Here is a 19,920-nt window from a genome sequence, read left to right as displayed (position 1 = left end):
TTCCAACAAAAATTTAAAACTGCCCATGCCTCTTAGGACAATTTGCCAGATAAAGGCCATGTCTCTGGTGCTCCAAGTTACCTTCCCATGATACCAGCAGGTATCCCATGATATGTCATGTATACCTCAGAAAGTAAGAGCAATTATGTTTGGGTGACCGTGAATATTCGTATACTTGAAGAGGTAAAACATAGAGTGGTTATATTAAATCCAAGCAACCTGAAGTGTCCAATCACAAGTGTCTTAAACACATCAACTATTGATGAACAGAGATAGCCAGGGAAGTGGGGTGGGGCAGGGATTAACTATGGTCACTGTTAAGTTTCGTCTCTGAAGGGGTAAAAAATAAATCTGAAATTACCTGAAATAAGGTTAAAAACTATTACAGTTACATATTATACTATGGACAGGATTTCAACTATTATAAGAGAAAACCCTAAAAAGTAAAAATTAATAGACTTGAATATTAAATACTATAATATCGGATATCACTGTGCAGCTGCATTAGACAGGAGAACCTAACACAAAAACCCTTTATGGAAAAGAATGAGATAATGACTAAGAGGAAGGGCATGGAGGCCCTAAGGAGGCCAAGAATGGAATAGCTTATGTGATTGATCATCTGTATGTCACCTACCATATTAGCTACAACAAGGGCAAAGAAGCATGCCAATTTAGACCATTTCCATAATAAAAGATTCCAAACAACAAAATGTTGTGGGGGGTTGGAGTAGGGAATAGGGGGGAGAGTTAAGCAGTATTTTTTGGGGGGAGGGGGGGGAGTTAAGCAGATACATTTTAACTTCAAAAGGACACTGCAATATTTTTTGCATAGACCTGTCTCCCATCCAAATGCAGGATTAATTAAGAGTTCAACACTGGCCCTAACCGGTTTGGCTCAATGGATAGAGCTTCAGCCTACGGACTGAAGAGTTCCAGGTTCAATTCCAGTCAAGGGCATGTACCTTGGTTGTGGGCACATCCTCAGTAGGGGGTGTGCAGGAGGCAGCTAATCAATGTTTCTCTCTCATCGATGTTTCTAACTCTCTATCCCTCTCCCTTTCTCTCTATAAAAAATCAATAATATATATATATATATATATATATATATATATATATATATATATATATATATATTTAAAAAGAGTTCAACACTGAATAATTATAAAGGAATTTTTAAATTTTCCGCATACAAGAACACATGCACTACGTATTAAGAAACATTCATAGCAAACGAGCACAGAGGCAATATAAAAGAATTCAGAGGTTTGAAATTGGTCTTTCATTTTTTTAATCCTCACCGAGGATATGTTTTTATTGATTTAAGAAAGAGGGAGAGGGAAGGGGAAACATCATTCTGAGAGAGAAACATGGATTGGTTGCCTCCTGCATGCACTCCCATCAGGGATCAAACCTACAGCCTAGGTATGTGCTCTGACTGGGAATCAAACCTGCAACTTTTTAGTGTACAGGATGATGCTCCAACAAACTGAGCCAGGGCCAAAAGTGTTAACTTTTAAGTAGTAGCTTCACAAAACTGTCACTAATTTGGGCAAGTTTTTTCAGCTTTGGAGTTTCCTCATTTATGCCTAATAACTTTTCGGATATCTGAGGGATGACATAACCTTCCCAAACTAGGATTCTGTGATATGTTGGATAGATTATTCCATGATGGAAAGATGATTTAATCAGCAGCAGTGACCAAAACCCAAGCATTTATCAGCTGAATAAAACTACCGTGGCTTGGACTTACTCCCTGAACAGGAGCCCAAACTTCAGCTTTTCTAAAACCCTTGTTGAAGTGAACTATAAATGAAAATAGAAACAAGGAAAGTTCAAAAAGAACAGATGCCTTCACCTATCCTAAATCCACTGTGGTGGAGATTCACTTATGTGACAAATATTTTGGGGTGATAGGCACTTTTAGGCACTTGGTAGGGATGCAGCAGTGGAGCTGCAGTCTTAAGTGTCAACTGTAATATTCTCAACAGGGCTGAATGGGCTCAGTGTGACCCCCACACACACTACTTATTAGGATCATGCTTTGAAGAAGGTAAAAAAATGGAACAGTAAATATGAAATTGCGGCAGTGTCCTGATTCAGTGATACCTCCAAACAGATGACTTAAAAAAAGAAAAAGATCTATGTCTCTTTTCTATGTCTTTTGGAAACCCTAAGTAAAGTCTGCGAGTTTTCAGGGATCCAAACGCAAACTCATCATCAGTGTACTGCATTCCTCTGCCAGCTGCAGGACACAGATAAACAGCTAAAATATTATCATTTCCTAAGCAAAACCCACAACCTTCTACTTGAGAAACAAAATCCAGTATGTTGTCAGAAACCATTAGCTGAACTCCATGTTATAATCACATTTCTGTATCAATAAGTCTTTTACTGATAATAAGTCTCTTGAACCAGCAACACTTATGATAATGTTCACTGTAACAAGTAAAATCTCCATTTCAATAGATAATGACCAAAGATCAATCTTGGTAATTCTGTGACCACGAGTGGTTCTTTTTTTTTTTTTTTTTTTTTGGCAAGGGGGGAAGGACAGGGATGGAGATAGACTTTTTTTTTAGTGTGGGAGATGTTCTGAATACCGTACTTCCCTTCCTCCCTCTAAAACCTATAAATAAAATTTTTAAATAAAAGCCAAGCAAGATCATTTTATCTAAGTGCCAGAGGTAGTTCAATATTTATTATTGCTCCAGCATAGGAAAAATGTTTCCTGACTTTTGTTTCTTTGATTGGTTCTGAAGTCTACCTTTAGAAAATTAAGAAAAGGCAAATTCCTGCACACTCATTCATGTCCTACTCACTCTCAGTTACCTCTGGTGAACAGGAAAGAAGTAACTTGTTTTCCCCTGCACCCCATAGGATAAACTGAAGAGACAGGACAGAGAGAGAGAAAAGAGAACCTTATAATGACTTCTGCTCTTCTTAACATCCTATATAATAAAAGGCTAATATGCAAATCAACCGAAAGGTGGAATGACCAGTAGCTATGACGTGCACTGGCCACCAGGGTGCAGACACTCAACACAGGAGCTGCCCCCTGGTGGTCAGTGCACTCCCACAGGGGGAGCACCACTCAGCCAGAAGCTGGTCTCAGGGCAGTCAGACATCCCCTGAGGGCTCCCAGGCTGCAAGAGTGTGCAGGCCGGGCTTTGGGGCCCCTCTCCCCCAAGCACATGAATTTCATGCACCGGGCCTCTAGTATCATATGATTATCTCTTAACATGAGATTGCAGACTCTGTAACTGCCTCCTACTGATTAAAGAACAAAATTTTAACTGCATTTTCTGGAAGTAAACTACACTCAAAAAATAGTTATCAGTATTATCCCAAACCTAGCTAATCTGCACATTGCTTATTAGTATATTAATATTATATATTAGAAACCTGAGTGTTCCTCTCTCCATCTATACTCTTCAAAGTTCTGGGTCCCTCCACTCATTTTATTCAGAGTTAACAGGCATCAAAATGGACAAGAACCAAAAAAAAAAAAAAAAAAGGACAAGGACCAGAAAGCTGAATATAAATGCTAATTCACCCTTTAAGCATGCAATTTAACAATGAAGAGAAGAAACAGATTTGAATTTTAAACTGCTGTCATCATAATTAAAAACTGTCCACTCAGGCTAGCCAATAGGTACATTCAGAGGAAAGAGACAAAATTCAAATAGCAGAGGCTATATGCAATGAAGAGCCCACTCACTCTTCTCCTGACCTAGTTAAAATGTATATACTGACAATTAGGTAGGGAGTTGCTAATTTTTTAAAACAAGCCAATAAAACACCAAATAATCTTCAATAACACTATAATGTGGGCTTTGTTCAAAATGGTAAGTTCAAATACCTACTCTTTCAAAGCAGTTCTCCTCAATTATTAAATAGCCAAAAAACAGAAATTGCCTTGACCAGAACACCATCTTAAGAATCCCTTTAAAACCATACAATTCAACAGATCCCCAGAAAAAAACTGAGCCACCCTTTAAACTACTAATGTTTATCTCACCTAAACAGAAGGACACAACTGACTGCCCTCCAAATATAGGAAGAAAAGGAACTTTCCAGTGTAAGTCAAAAGGTAGAATTTATCAACATGCTTTACTTAGGAAAAGAGGAGCTAATAAGAAATAAGCTCAATTCATTATTCTTCCTAATTATTTTTGTTATTTCATGACTGCACTTAACAACTCAGAAAAACTCAGACAAGTCATAGGTTCACACTAAAAACAAAACCAAGCCTTACATTTAAAAAATTCTCAAACTATCATTTTGCTTAACCCATTAATCAGAAAGAGAGAGGGGTTTTCCTTTTTTAAAAAGCACTGTCTAAATTACTTATAGTCATACTTATTTATATTCAATGTATTTAAATATTGGTAAAATATTCTCTAAAACAAGATGAAAAAGTTCTCAAACATATAGCCTAATATAAATCTACATTATGGAGTATACTTTTATATATTAAAAACTTCGGTACTATTCAATTCAGCATGAAAAAAATCCATATAAACAAGTAATTGGAATGATCAAGTTTACAATAAGCATGTGAACATTATAACTATTAATAATATTACACCTCCAAGGTCAATCTGAGCCAGTCATATATTTCTTTGCATTTTCCAAAATGAAAATAGTTTGTCAAAGAAACTAATGTCTGAAAGAAACAGAAGGAATAATGTGTATATCAAGCTCTCTGGTAAACAAAATGTTGTATAATATACAAAATAGCAATAAAAATGAACTAGATCAACATAATACATAGGAATGTGCAAAAGCAGCAAAATAGAAAATATATACAGTATTATTCCATTCAAAAACCGACAAAACTAAAGTTCTGTTTACAAATGCATACATGGGTAACAATACAAATGAAAGCCAAACAGTGATTATCATAAAGCCAAGACAGGCTAAGAGGGAGGGAGAGAGATACATGTAAAAAGAAACAGGCCTGGCTGGCATGGCTCAGTGGTTGAGCATCAACTTATGAACCAGGAGGTCACCATTCAATTCCCAGTCAGGGCACATGCCTGGGTTGCAGGCTCAATTCCCAGTATGGGGCATGCAAGGGGCAGCTAGTCAATGATTCTCTCTCATCACTTATGTTTCTCTCTTTCCCTCTCCCTTCCTCTCTGAAATCAATAATATTAAAAATATATGTGTAAGATACTTTTCTTATAAAAAGTAATTTACCAAGGCAAATGAATGGCTATGAACTATTTAAGTGACACCAATTTTTCAAAAGATTTACTACAGATTATTATCTATAATCAACACTAATAAAAGAGAAAAATGGTAATTGGCGTACGAGCTACCCTTTTCATTGGCTAATCAGGGCTATATGCAAATTAACTGCCAACTAAGATTGGCAGTTAACTGCCAACAAGATGGTGGTTAATTTGCATATGTAGGCACAATGCAGGGAGGCGAAAGGGAAAGCAGGAAGAAGCCCCCTGCCACTGACAGTGATCGGAAACCCAGGGGGGAGCTAAGAGCTGGGGGGCAGGGCAAAGGCAGCCCTGGGGCCGCCTTTGCCCTGCCCCCCAGCCATGATCGGAGAATCAGGTGCCTTTTCCACCCTGGCCAGTGATAGCAGGAAGTAGGGGTGGAGCCAGCGATGGGAGCTGGGCACGGTCGAAGCTGGCAGTCCCAGGAGCTAGGGGTCCCTTTGCCTGGGCCTAAAGCGAAGCCCACGATCGTGGGGCCGCTGCAGCTGCGGGTCCCCGCTGCCCGGGCCGGATGCCTCAGCCAGAGGCGTCCTGCAGGGGCAGAGGCGGAGCCCGCCGATCGTGGCACCCCCCGCTGCCACTGCAGGTCCCCGCTGCCCGGGCCAGACGCCTAGGCCAGAGGCGTCAGGCCTGGGCAAGGGGCCGATCCTGCGATTGGAGGGTGATGGGGGTCAACGCCTGAGGGCTCCCAGTATGTGAGAGGGGGCAGGCTGGGCTGAGGGACACTCTCCCCCCCCTCCCCGCCACCCAGTGCACGAATTTCGTGCACCGGGCCCCTAGTATATATATAAAAGCCTAAGCGACTGAACACCTATGATGCGCACTGACCACCAGGGAACAGATGCTCAACCCACAGGATCGGGCTCCCTCCTGTCTGGGTTGGGCCTGCAGGGATCGGGTCGAAACCAGCTATCCAACATCCCCCAAGGGGTCCTGGATTGTGAGAGGGTGCAGGCCAGGCCGAGGGACCCCACCGGTGCACGAATCCATGCACGGGGCTTCTAGTTATTAAACGTCAGCCACTGGCGTTTTCTGCAATGTTAACGAAGCTGAACATATATTAAATATCCTCAAGCTGGGCACTCTTTTCTACCCACTTTCTTAAAATCTGTATTTCAGCACTGAGACAATCTAATGTAATGGGGTAAAGTCAAGAAACCAGGTTTTTATTAAACTCCCATGTTCACCATCCTCAGAGCTGGCATCTAGTATAGGAAAAAACTCCAGGGTAGGAAGGAAGTCTACTTGCCCTGCATTACTGGGCTCTTAAGTTTCTGTTGTTATGGGTACCAGCACAACAGAAAAACTATAAGGGCAAGGAATCAAAAAGCTGACCGGATGAGACAATTTGGTCCATGTGATGAGTATATTAATGAGACAGCTACCTAAAAGTTTCCAAGCATACCCAAATAATCTGACTTTCAAGAAAAAAAAAATTATTATATGGGGCTAGGCAGGGTGGGCAAACTTTTTGACTCGAGGGCCACAATGGGTTCTTAAACTGGACCGGAGGGCCGGAACAAAAGCATGGATGGAGTGTTTGTGTGAACTAATATAAATTCAAAGTAAACATCATTGCATAAAAGGGTACGGTCTCTTTTTTTTTAGTTTTATTCATTTCAAACGGGCTGGATCCGGCCCGCAGGCCGTAGTTTGCCCACGGCTGGGCTAGGGTCATACTGTAACAAAATGGGAGAAGTTAAGGAATCTTTTCGTTTTTCTTAAATCTAATCTTGGTCCAAATTACAAGTGTAAACTACAGAATAAAAAGAAATGTAAACCTATCTAAGGGATTTCAGAATAGCTAGCTAGTTTTGTCTCCAGCTTCTAAACTTTCCCCCAGAAAAGGATACAAGGACAGAAGGGATTATTTTATCAGACAGTAAACCTAATCACACAGGTAAATATTATTTTGCAAAAGTCAGAATTTAAGATTAAATCCCGTTTTTCTTCCTTTATTTTATGCTCCACAGCTCGTGGCAGAGTGGAAGAATATGATTTCTGCTTTTACTCTGCTGTATCACTTCAGTTTCTGCTGTTTAAAACAAAGCCTTCAAAGAACATTCGTGTTTATGAATTTAAAATGTACTGTAGCATTTTAAAGAGTGTTTTTAGGCATTCTGGCACAGCTTTAGAGTCAGCCTGACCTTGCCTCAAAACCTAATTCAGACATTTATTATTCTGTAATCCTGAGTAGGTCATTTGTCATTAACATGCTTCTGATGGCAACAATATCTCATAGTGTTATTGTAAAGATTAAGTGATCTAATACACAGAAGCAATTGGAAGTGTACCGGCACTTAGTAATCACATACATGTTGGCTAATAAATGCCCTGTCACATATCAATAATTAAACCACACACTCTCTAGGCATGTTTCTTGAGCTTTCAAAAGAAATATAATTATCTACCCTGACCAAAGAGCCTCACAGGATTATTGGAGAATAAACCAATACAGTTGACCCATGAACAATGCAAGGATTACAGTCTGACCCCCACCAGAATTGAAAATCCACACATAACTTTTGACTCCCCCAAAACTTTACTAATAGCCCACTGTTAGCCTTTACTGATAGCCTATATAGCCAATTAATAAATATTTTGTTTGCTATATGTATTATATAGTATATTCTTACAATAAAGTAAATTAGAAAAAAGGATATATTTTTAAGAACATCATAAAGTTTATCTGCATTTTCTCAAATTGTTGTAAATCTCCAAAAAAATTCCAATATATGTATTGAAAAAGAATTCATGTATAAGTGGACCCATGTAGTTCAAAACCGTGTTGATCAATGAGCAACTATATACATTAAAAAACTCTTAAATTAAAAGGTCTTCATTATAGAAGAATCTATTACTTAGTTCACAAGAAAATAACAGTTAAAATACTGCATACAGAACTCTATTTAAATACTAGTAAAACTAGTCTAAAAGGGTATATGCTTTGTTAAACAAAACCAAACTGAAGAAATGCCATTATCTTTATATTTAAAAGCTAGAATTTACTAAATGAAGAGCCAATCACTGAGCTATGTACTTTTCATATATCATTTACTTTTCATAGGACTGTTGAGGTAGGTACTACTTAGCCTATTTCACAATGATGCCTCCAAGTCTCTCAAGGATTAAGTAAGTTGTCCAAAGTCAAAGAACTAGTACACTTCTATAGTCTAAAATACCAGTGTAGAATGGACACGTTACCATGATGTGACATGAGCACCTAAAATGCAGTTTTCCCCCAAAACAATGATAGGATCTTTTCAACTTCTACAAATATGATGGTGTATAATAAAGTTCTGCAAGTTAGATATTAAGGAAAGAGATATAAATTTTACATTAAAATGCAAATGTAACAAAAGAAAACTCCAGAAGTTACATGTATAAGAAAAAAAATTGGGCTCCAGAATATCCAACAGGGCATGTGGAAAACCACCACCTTCTTTGAGTACTCCACTATGGACAGTTGCTCCTTTGGTTAGATGTGTGCAAAAATTTTAGTATCCTGAATTTAATTTTCACAAAATATTTACTCACTTCCAGAGATATGATACATAATGTCTTTATGCATAAATTAATTGCCCTAAAAATGTGTACTGTTACAGGGAGAGCAGATAGGAGAATAAATGTGACTTGGACAAGCACAAGTATATCATCTCTGCAGGAGGTGATGATAAGGGACAACAAAAAATTCTGTTGGGTTTATAGTATCATCATTTATCAATGTACAAAGGCCATTAACAGACTAAGGTCTGATTAGTACCTCCTTAGTTCAAAACTTATGTGAAGATACATGCTGTAATACCTGGTGACAACAACCCAATGAAATATAAGCAGAAGTCAGCAAATGCATTTTAATTCTCAAATTTCAAAATGTCTTGACCAAGAGGTAAAATAAACTATATATGCATTTAATCAAGAAGTTTAAAAAGCATACTGAAAATTCTGATCATACAGAAACCTGAGGTAATATGTGCCAACTCTGAGGTGTATCTAAGAATTTAGATATAAGATTATCCTCAAAATTAAACTATAAAACCCCAGAATCACTCTGTGATTACATAAGAGAATATCCTTATCTTATTCTTGGAAATAAACTCTAAAGTGTTCTGAAGCAAAGGGTCATAGTGCCTCCAACTTACTCTCAAATGGTTCAGGGGGGGGAAAATGGAGAATGATAAAACATATGAAATAAAATGTAAACAACTGGTGAAGGACACTGGTAAGTTCCTCGTATTATTTATGTTATTAGATTTGAAATTACATCAAAGCAAAAAAATTATTCTTTAAAATCTGACATAAGCCCTGACCGGTTTGGCTCAGGGATCTGGTCGAAACCAGCTATCCAACATCCCCCAAGGGGTCCTGGATTGTGAGAGGGTGCAGGCCAGGCCGAGGGACCCCACCGGTGCACGAATCCATGCACGGGGCTTCTAGTTATTAAACATCAGATAGAGTGTCGACCTGCGGACTCAAGGGTCCCGGGTTCGATTCTGGTCAAGGGCATGTGCCTTGGTTGCGGGCACATCCCCAGTGGAGAGTGTGCAGGAGGCAGCTGATTGGTGTTTCTCTCTCATCGATGTTTCTGACTCTCTATCCCTCTCCCTTCCTCTCTGTAAAAAATCAATAAAATATATATTAAAAAAATCTGACATAAACATGACAGATTAATATTGTTAGTCTCTAAGTACATGAATATTCATTATATTAATTTATTATTCTATATTTTCCTTATTTAAAAATCCAAATGAAAAAGCAGGTTGTACTCTAGTCCTAGGTAAAGTATATTCTAAGCACGAGGAAGGCTGCATAACAGTACCTTAGAATGATGTTACTAATAATCTGAATTTACTTTGCTCACTTCCATGCCTTCCAAGCAATCCTACCCTATATAATAAAAGCCTAATATGCAAATCGACTGAACAATAGAATGACCAGTGGAACAACCCATCACTATGACACACACTGACCACCAGGGGGCAGACGCTGAATGCAGGAGCTGCCCACAGCCCACAGACTCCAGGCCAGCCAAGGCAGGTGCCAGCGGGGACCCCCAAACATCCCCTAGTCACCCTGCAGAGGGAGGCGACCAGCGTTGGCAACAGGGAGACAGGGCCAGCAAGCAGGCAGTGCCAGGCTGGCCAAGGCAGGTGCCAGCAGGGCCCTCCCCCCCCCCCCCCCGATCACCCCGGTCACCCTGCAGATCAGCCCTAATCGCCAGCCAGGCCTAGGGACCCTACCTGTGCACAAATTTCGTGCACCAGGCCTCTAGTTATCTATAATAATAAAAGCATAATATGCTAATTAGACCAGATGACCTTCCAGATGAAGCCGGGGCTGTGTGGGAAGCCCAGGTGCCGGGTGCTGGGTGCCTGCCGGCAGCCAGAAGGAAGCCCCGGTCCCAGGTGCCAGAGGGAAGCCAGTGCCAGCAGCCAGGGGAAGGAAGGCCTACTCTTGCACAAATTTCATGCATCAGGCCTCTAGTAACTTTAATAATAGGGTAAGTATGCCACTCCAGTGCTCTAGTAAATTTATAAACAAAACAAAAAGGAAACTTTTTAAAAAGAACTTTTACTATAAAACTAAAAAACAAAGGTACTTACAGTGATAGAAGTCAAAATAGTGATTTCTCTTTACAGTATGTACTGACTGGGAAAGGGTGGAAGTCTTAGTGGAGGAGAGTTATAAATGTCCTATCTTAATCTGGATGTAGTTACATGGGTCTATACATATGCAAAAAGTTATCAAGATTTAATTTAAAAGTTATTACACTATTATATGTATATTATTTCACAATTTTAAAGAATAAGAGTTAAAACAAATAGAAAGTACTTTCAGGGACCAGAGAAGTTCTCAATTTAAATCCAAAACCTGTAACACAAAAGGCTGACAGGGATTATACTGGCACTCAAGATCTATTATAACCAGTCCCTATAATCTTGATTAACATGACTATACCACTGAGGTGAGTATTTTTTTAAAAAGAATAACTATCGCAAAGCTTTGAGTAGAAGGTGTGCAATGCAATGAGATAATGGCACATGCAAAGAAAGAAGAGCTGGCTGTCAGGAGTTCCCACCAAATAACAAAATCTTGATGAGTCCATAACATTAACTGTTTTTGCAAAAGGGATAGAAATCAAATTCGATACACTCCCCTCTACTGCCTTCATCTACTTGAAAATAAAAATAAAAATATGGAAAGGTTTTTTTCCCCTTTTAGTGAGACTACAGAAATGGAAAATTATTTTTTTTAAAATACAGCTTTGGCAAAAACTAAACACTTATCATTTGGGATGTTGTCCTTTATCAAAACAATGTCTTTATGTATAAGACAACATAAACCAAAATCAATGTATGTAATGGTAAATACAGCAGGACAATGAAACTAACATTTAAGAGGCAAGTATGGAAATAGATAGGGGCATATCAACTACTGCTATCTTCATTCCACTAGGCTCTCTCCTTTCAGAGATGCAAGTACTGTTAACCTTGTTGTGTCAGTATTTCCACTGCAGAATTTAAAACAAAATCTTTTTCTAATTAAATAGTGAAGTTGCAGGTCACCATTCAGAAACTACTCTCAACTCTAAATTCAAGATATTTTAGCCAACTCTTAAAAGTTCATCCTTTTTAAAGTTCACTTTCTTAATAACAAACTAAATATAATCATAAGCTCAGAAGTCCAAATAAAAGGTCTGGGAATTATCATTTTTATTAAATAATGTAATAGGCAAAACTAATCCATAGTGACCAGATCAATGGTTTGCTGAGGCAAAGGGGAGAATTGACTGTAAAAGAGCATTAGGAACCTTTTTTGGGAGCAATGGAAATATTCTATATCTTGAAAGAGGTAATGGTTTTATAAATGTACACATCTGTCAAATTATACTAGGTTACTTCTGTTATACACAAATATCTTAAAGTTGATTTTAAAAGTATACACACACAATTTAGGCTTTTAAAAATAACTGGAAAATCAAATGCTAAGAAAAAAATTACTAAAATTGATTTAACTGAAAGAAATGAAAAGGTTATTTGTATAGAGGCCAATCTAGGTGCTTCCCAGAGTGACTTGGTCCTCACCTGCTCTACTCTCCACACACTACTTCCATTCCTTAACCACTTGCTCAATGCTAGAAGCTTTTCAGTCAAAATACCGGTAAAGAATTATGTTCATATTATGGAATGTTATATAATACTTGAGAACATTTGCTTAAGACATATTGTTGAGGAAATGTAAAATAAAGGCACAGAATATTAAGAAAACTAAGAATGAAGGATGGATGGAAATGCGAAGGGATTAAGAAGTACAAATGGTAGTTACAGGAGAGTCATGGGGATAGGAAGTACAGCATAGGAAATATAGTCAATATTCTAAAGACTATGGATGGTGCAAATGGGTACAAGGTTTATCGGGATGATCACTTAGTAAGCTACATAATGTCTAGTCACTGGAGTGTACACCTGAAACTAACACAATATTATGTCAACTGTAATTGAAAAATAAAAAATTATTTCAAAATAAATAAGATACCTAGGAATAAAGTTAACCAAGGAGGTAAATAAAAGACCTGTACTCAAAAAATTTTAAGATACTGAAGAAATTAAGATACAAATAAGTGAAACCATTCAAAAAGTTTCATTTTCAACCATTTTTGTTACTAGATGCAAGACAAATATGCAAATGACTGTAACATGACATTCAAATATTCTAAATATAAGTAGGCACCAAAACTGAACACACACAAATTTAGTAAGATACTGTTTAATAAAGTCCCATATCTAGACTTCAGTTTAAATACCTTGTTTATTCCTAAAATCTTAATCTTAGCCATAAATTTCCTGATGGGCTTAGTTTTGCATATTAAAACCCCAACAAAATGTTCTTTTCTCTAGCCTATTATAGACGGTTTAATTAGCAGAAATAAGTCACTTAGAACTATATACCATGATCTAATAATGTTTTTCACTAATGAGGAATAACAAATGAGTTCCTGAGTTATCTGATTTAAAATTTTAAAGCAAATCACTTAAACCTTAAGAATAACAAAAGCACAGGTAAAACAAAATGCATATATAAGGTCATCAACCAGTACCCTAAATAAAGTTAGATATCTGAAACATTATAAACATAATTATACGGGGTTGAGTTTAATCTAGAAAAATATTTCCTACAGATTAAAACCAAGACTAGGAAAATGCCTAAAAATAAATATAATTAATAGTCCTGAAATACTTATTAAAAATTCAAGTCCCAAATGTCTTATTGGGCATATTAACACTGCTTTACGACAATTTTATTAACCCTTTGATGAGAAAACTTCCCTTTCTCCCTTCATGGCTAGCTTCTGCTTTCAAATTGGACACTTTAAACCACTTCACCAAATGTGTCAGTGAGAAATCCAAGGCAAGACAGAATGTCAATTACTTTTAAGTACGTACATTTTGGGCATAAAGAATAAAAACGTGCCCTGCTAAAGAACTAAGAAGAGGGGGTCCTAGAGAAAACATTTTTCCCTCCAGAAGAAAACAGAAAGGACAGGAAGCATAAAATGAGGAAACTTAATTAATGACCCAGTGACTACTAGCAAAACTATGTAGTCAGTCATATGATATTTTTTCCCAAAACATTAAGGGTTATAATTGTTGATTTTAGCCTGATACTAAATGCCTCTTGTAGGGAAGAAAGAAATAAGGCAATTCAATTAACCATTCAAAAAGGCAATAATTTCTTTGTATTCTTAAAGGCAAATAATACTGTGTACATCTACGTGTTAGATTCCACAACCAATAGCATTTTGTTTTTGTTAAAATTCCCTTTCCCTTAACATGAGACATATTTTTAAATTAATAGTTGACAGAATTTCCAGACAGATTCTGGTAAAACCTCCAGTGTATCAAAAAAAAAAAAAAAAAAGCAGAAGACTATCTTAACCATTCAACATATTTTACCCACTTGAATCAAAAAAGCAACTTACAAATGAGTAATTCCAACTCCTACGCCTATAATCAGTGATGGCGAACCTACGACACAAGTCAGAGGTGACACGCGAACTCTTTTTTTTGGTTGATTTTTCTTTGTTAAATGGCACTTAAATATATAAATGTCAAAAATATGTCTTTGTTTTACTATGGTTGCAAATATCAAAAAATTTCTATATGTGACACGGCACCAGAGTTAAGTTAGGGTTTTTCAAAATGCTGACACGCCGAGCTCAAAAGGTTCACCATCACTGGCCTATTTCTTTTCCTTGACAGGCAACAAACTGAATGAGGTCAGAGACCATATAATCTTGTTTTTACCACTCCATCCACAAGGCCTGGGGCATAACAGTGCCTAGTAAATACGCAGCATTTGGTAAATATTTATTGTGTTAATAAGCCTAAACCAAGTCCCATAAAAGAAACAAGCAAAGACATAAAAGAGGAAGATGTTTCAAGGCAGAGGACATGCTTCAAAGAGCTCCTACCTGCTTAAAATTCAAAATTAATTAGAACACATAGAAGTTCTTTTAAATTATATAACCAATTTAGCCCTAGCCAGTTTTGCTGTAGTTAAGAGAGTCAGCCCGCAGACTGAAGGGTCCCAGGTTCGATTCCAGTCAAGGGCACATGCCTAGGTTGCAGACTAGATGCCCGGAGGCAACTAATCAACCAATCCATGTTTCTCTTTGTCTGTCTCTACCCGTCCCTTCCACTCTCTCTAAAAAGCAATGGGATAAAAAATATCTTCAGGTGAGGATTAATTTTAAAAATATATGTATAACCAATTTATCGATGCTTGCTTAACATCACGGACTTCTTTTTCAGTACATTAAGAAGTAAAACCTTATTCTGGCATATACTGGGAGATTAGTGTTAAGAAGGAAATATATATGTAAAGTTCTAAACAGCACAAGTATACATCATGCTCCTAACACTTCCCTTCCAGGTACATCTCATACTAAATAACACTATTGATTACTAATCAATTACTAATCTTTTCTAACTGAAACACAAACTCTGCATTAGCAACATAAGACACTGAATGATTTCAGATGGGAAAACGTATTTTAAAATTTCAAGATAAATAAGCAAATTCCTATATCAAATGATCCCTTGACAGTTATTCAACTCCCATTTAATCTGTTAGCAAATACTGTTTAACTCATAAAAATCTTCAAGCTACACAAAAATCTTACTTATCCATATATATCATGGACACAATATGTCAATTTACCCATAATGACTTTTTACCAAGATATAAAGCTATAAAAGGAAAGAAAAAAAAAAAGGTACTAAATAAATGCATAATCTATAATAATAAAAGCGTAATATGAAAATCAACCTTACAACGGAACAGCTGAACGACCGTTCGGACAACCTTCGGTACAAAGCCAGGGCTGTGAGGGCCTACTCTTGCATGAATTTCATGCATTGGGCCTCTAGTATTTTTATAACCTTCTATCATTTACCTAGTAGTATTCAATAAAATAAGAATAAATTATTTGACATCTTTTGTCAATATTTAAATACTAGCTCTACTGAATAATGCCAAATTTGACATGAAGACTCGTTCCAGTGAAGTAAAGGTTCTGGTGAACAAAAATATCCAATTCAGTAAGTGAAAATTAGATAAAAATTACATGCTATGATTATAAAGTCTGCTGGTATGGGCTGCTACTTTTAATTCAAATCCCAGTACAATTTTTAAAATATTACATGAAGGGTCTTTCCTTGAGTAACAAGAGAATACTATCACTAAGAAAAGAAAACTGAATTCTGTAATCCCAAACAATGATCCAACTATAAGAGATACCTTTGGCCACACAATTTTTTATTTAAGCAATATACAGATATATGAAAACTTCATACCTCCTTCATATGAAAAACAGTCACTTAGCATCACCTTTCCACTTCTAATGTTAAAACAGATTTTTAAGAGGCTAGTCCTATTGTTGTCATATTCTAATGAAAAGCAGCTGGGGGAAGCCAATACAAAATCCTTTATAAAGGTGTTGGGATATTATAGAACAAGAAGAGAATAATCCATAATTAAATAGTGACATCATGTCTTAAAGCTCAAAATACTGTGGTTACAGTGGCCAGTGAAACAGTTCCAGCTATCAATTATAAGCATTAGAGACCAACTGGTAAAGTAGTAGATCCAGGGTATTGTTTACAATCTATAATAAAAGTGTAATATGCTAATTAGACCAGACAGCCGAACGACCTTCCGGACAAAGCCAGGGGTGCGAGGGCCAAGCCCCTTGCATGAATTTCGCGCATCGGGCTTCTAGTCCTATTATACAGGCTAAACATTTCTTAATTTACATAAAATCCCTCCATAAACCATTAGAACATGTAAATCAGGACAGATGCTGCAAAAGGCTGCCTGCAAAATGTAATACATTAATTTATTCAAAACTTGCATCATACAAAATCTTGCATTTTCTAAAAGATTCAACTCTGATGGAGTAAATGGGTTTCTAGGGTAATAAACAGGATAGTTTTTCATAATGCTTTTTAAAAAATATTTTTATTGATTTCAGAGAGGAAGGGAGAGGGAGAGAAAGATAGAAACATCAATGAGAGAGAATCACTGACTGGCTGTCTCCTGCATGCCGCATACTGGGGATTGAGCCTGCAGCCTGGGCATGTGCCCTTGACCAGAATCGAACCCAGGACCTTTCAGTCCGTAGGCTGATGCTCTATCCACTGAGCTAAACGGGCTAGGGCTGGGGCTGGAATATTTTTTAAATTCATGTACACATTAATCCCATTCATCAAAGGCTTCCAAAACAACAATCCTGAAAGTTTGAGTACTCATTTTTTATTCTCACTTAATGTGTTATACTCAAGTAATTAGGGTCAAATAATAAGGGAGCAGATTTTGTAAGACAACATAATGCCAAGAGCTTAAGCAAGACAAGAAAGCTGCTCCTAATACCTTATTCACCACATCAACCTTAACCTCAGCCTAAAGAAAACAAATTAAGACTTTTCTTCATCTCTATCACTAACTGATTTCTCAATCCAGATGTAGGCAATTCATGGAACCTACAATTATTAGTGGCTCAATAAAGCTTACCATATATATCTCACCTCTTTACTTCCTCTTCTCTGTTCTACTTTTCACTCAGTTTTCCTCCTCCCTATTTCTGATCCTTTTATAAGGTCACCACAGGTTCACTGTCAGAATATAAAGAGGATATTTATGACTAATCAGTGAAATTATGACTACAATATGACTTTATTTCTTTGCCCTTCTACTGATTTGTGGTGATCATCTCTTTAAAGGAAACTTCTACACTGTATAGGTATAAATAGTTAGAAAAGAATATTGATCCATCCTTTACCTATCAAAAACACTTTTCCCTTTAAGCCAGCGGTTCTCAACCTGTGGGTCGCGACCCCTTTGGGGGTCAAACCACCTTTTCACAGGGGTCGCCTAAGACCATTGGAAAACACATATATAATTACATATTGTTTTTGTGATTAATCACTATGCTTTAATTATGTTCAATTTGTAACCATGAAAATACATCCTGCATATCAGATATTTACATGATGATTCATAACAGTAGCAACATTACAGTTATGAAGTAGCAACGAAAATAATTTTATGGTTGGGGATCACCACAACATGAGGAACTGTATTAAAGGGTCGCGGCATTAGGAAGGTTGAGAACCACTGCTTTAAGCCAAGACCACTGAAAATGGAAGATACTTCATTTTCACTCCACTGATTCTGAAGCTTAATTCATATATGAAGTAAGTTCACCTATGTATATTAAATGTTTATCCTGAGATTAAAGTTCAAGCTATCTTTAAATACTTAGAAAGTCAGTGTAGAAACAATAATAGGTAATAGCATTAGATATGTCAGAATTCTCAATTGTAAGTGAAAGAAACCCAAGCTAACTTAAAATCAGAACTGCCTTGCTCACAGAAGGATACTGAGGTGGGACACAGAAACAAAGAATGAACTTCAGGCAGTAGGGCCTCAAAGGCTCAATGCTACCGGATCCATCTCTTTATCTCATGCTTCTCTTTACTCACTGGCCTCATTCTCTCCCACTGTAGACAGACGGCCTGACTCCTAGAGGCAGTCCCAGCTTCACAAACCCAGAAGAAGACTGACAGTTTGCTCCTGTAGTCTGTGTACCAATATCAGAGAAGAACACCTACTGGCCCTTTGTATCAAATGCCAATTAGTACTATAAGTGGGATAGGTACAAAATTGGCCAGGCCTGGTACACATGTTTAATAACCCTTAAGTAACTAGAAAATGAGGAATGAGAAATCACGATGAATAAATTACAATTTACTTGCCACTATCTATAAGTTAATTTATTTTGATTCCATGAATTAAATGCAAGGACCTCAAAAACAAATAAAACCCAGTGAACACTCTATTCCTTTCGCTAGAACTATAAATTACGTGTTGGAGAGTTCCTAATGTTCAAAAAGATCTGGTTTAAGGATACAATGAGAAATTAATAATCCTCCAGATATAATTCAAAATTTAAAAAATAAGAAAAGCTAACCTCTGGCGCTGAACCACTGACCTAAAATTGCAGGACTTTTCTAAACTCACAGGGGAAAAAGGAATAGGTCAATTTAGTGGGCATGTATATATCATAGTTTAGCAAGAAACAGAGCAATCTCATTTTAAAAATTCACTCAGTAATGGCACAAATCTGAAACTAAAGAATAAAATGAAACTTGTCGGTGGGTATAAAATCACCATAGCAATGGCTAAGATTCATGCAGCACTCAAGAAGCTAAATATCTCTGGAGAAAAGTGTCCTTCTTTAAAAGACTTATTTTTTTTTTTTTGAAAGGAATCTGAAATTCCCTACCATATCTAAGTTTTAAATTACTTTGTTTCAGGGCTAATCATTTCAAAACAATTGAGTGTTACAAATCAAACCCAGCAACCACAAGTCCTTGCTGATCCACCACTCAGTTTAATGATGCCGTTTGCTACCAACTAGTTTTTATCTTTTCAGTACTTCCAGTCCCATGCAAGCTGTTTCTGTTCTACATAACTGCGTGTACACTCAGAATGCAATTCAAACAACTGACCTAAATTTAATACTACCTGGGTACCTGATAAGACATAGAAAAAGGCTCACTTTCTACTAATTTCTTATCTTTCAAGCTTAATCTGAGAAAAATGACACTATTTCTTAACAAGTAGCAATGCATAGTTATTTATTATAAAGAATTAAATACAGCCCCGGCTGGCAAGGCTCAGTGGTTGAGTGTTGCCCTATGAACCAGAAGGCCATGGTTCAATTCCTGGTCAGGGCACATGCCCAGGTTTGGGGCTCAGTCCCCAGTAGGAGTAAGCCAATCAATGATTCTCTCTCATCATTGGTATTTCTCTCTCTCCCTTCCTCTCTGAAATCAAAAATATTTTTTTTAAAGAAATACACTTTTAACTTTTGAGAGGCACATTCTGAAGAAAGCTCATATTAAATGACAGCACTTTGAAAACTAACTTTTCATTCATAAATATTATGCTTGAAAGACTATAGCAAATAGCTAAAAGCATCTTCCACGATATTCAATAGGAAAGGACTATCATGTTCAACAATTTTTACTGAGAAATAGAAAGTACTACAATAATAAAAAAAAAATGGGTCAATTCATCCCTGTGGCATATTCACTTAGTTTTATCTATGAAAAAT

The 19,920-nt window shown here is 37.1% G+C and overlaps 1 protein-coding gene across 21 annotated transcripts in view; it reads right to left on the bottom strand.

Annotated features, from left to right (window-relative positions):
• MTMR3 (myotubularin related protein 3) overlaps window positions 1-19,920 on the bottom strand; it is an 82,778-nt gene that overhangs the window by 46,994 nt on the left and 15,864 nt on the right. Inside the window, exon 2 of one of the 21 annotated variants that reach the window (XM_059676862.1) lies at window positions 17,313-17,413. The exons of 19 other annotated variants lie outside the window; for them this stretch is intronic. The gene's annotated coding sequence lies outside the window, so the exon portion shown is untranslated. The remainder of the gene's footprint in view (window positions 1-17,312; window positions 17,414-19,920) is intronic. One more of the 21 variants, XM_059676861.1, reaches the window with a different exon arrangement.

The sequence above is a fragment of the Myotis daubentonii genome, chromosome 19 (genome assembly GCF_963259705.1).
Source record: "Myotis daubentonii chromosome 19, mMyoDau2.1, whole genome shotgun sequence".
NCBI classification, from domain to species: domain Eukaryota; kingdom Metazoa; phylum Chordata; class Mammalia; order Chiroptera; family Vespertilionidae; genus Myotis; species Myotis daubentonii.
This window is presented reverse-complemented; position numbering and strand designations above follow the sequence as displayed.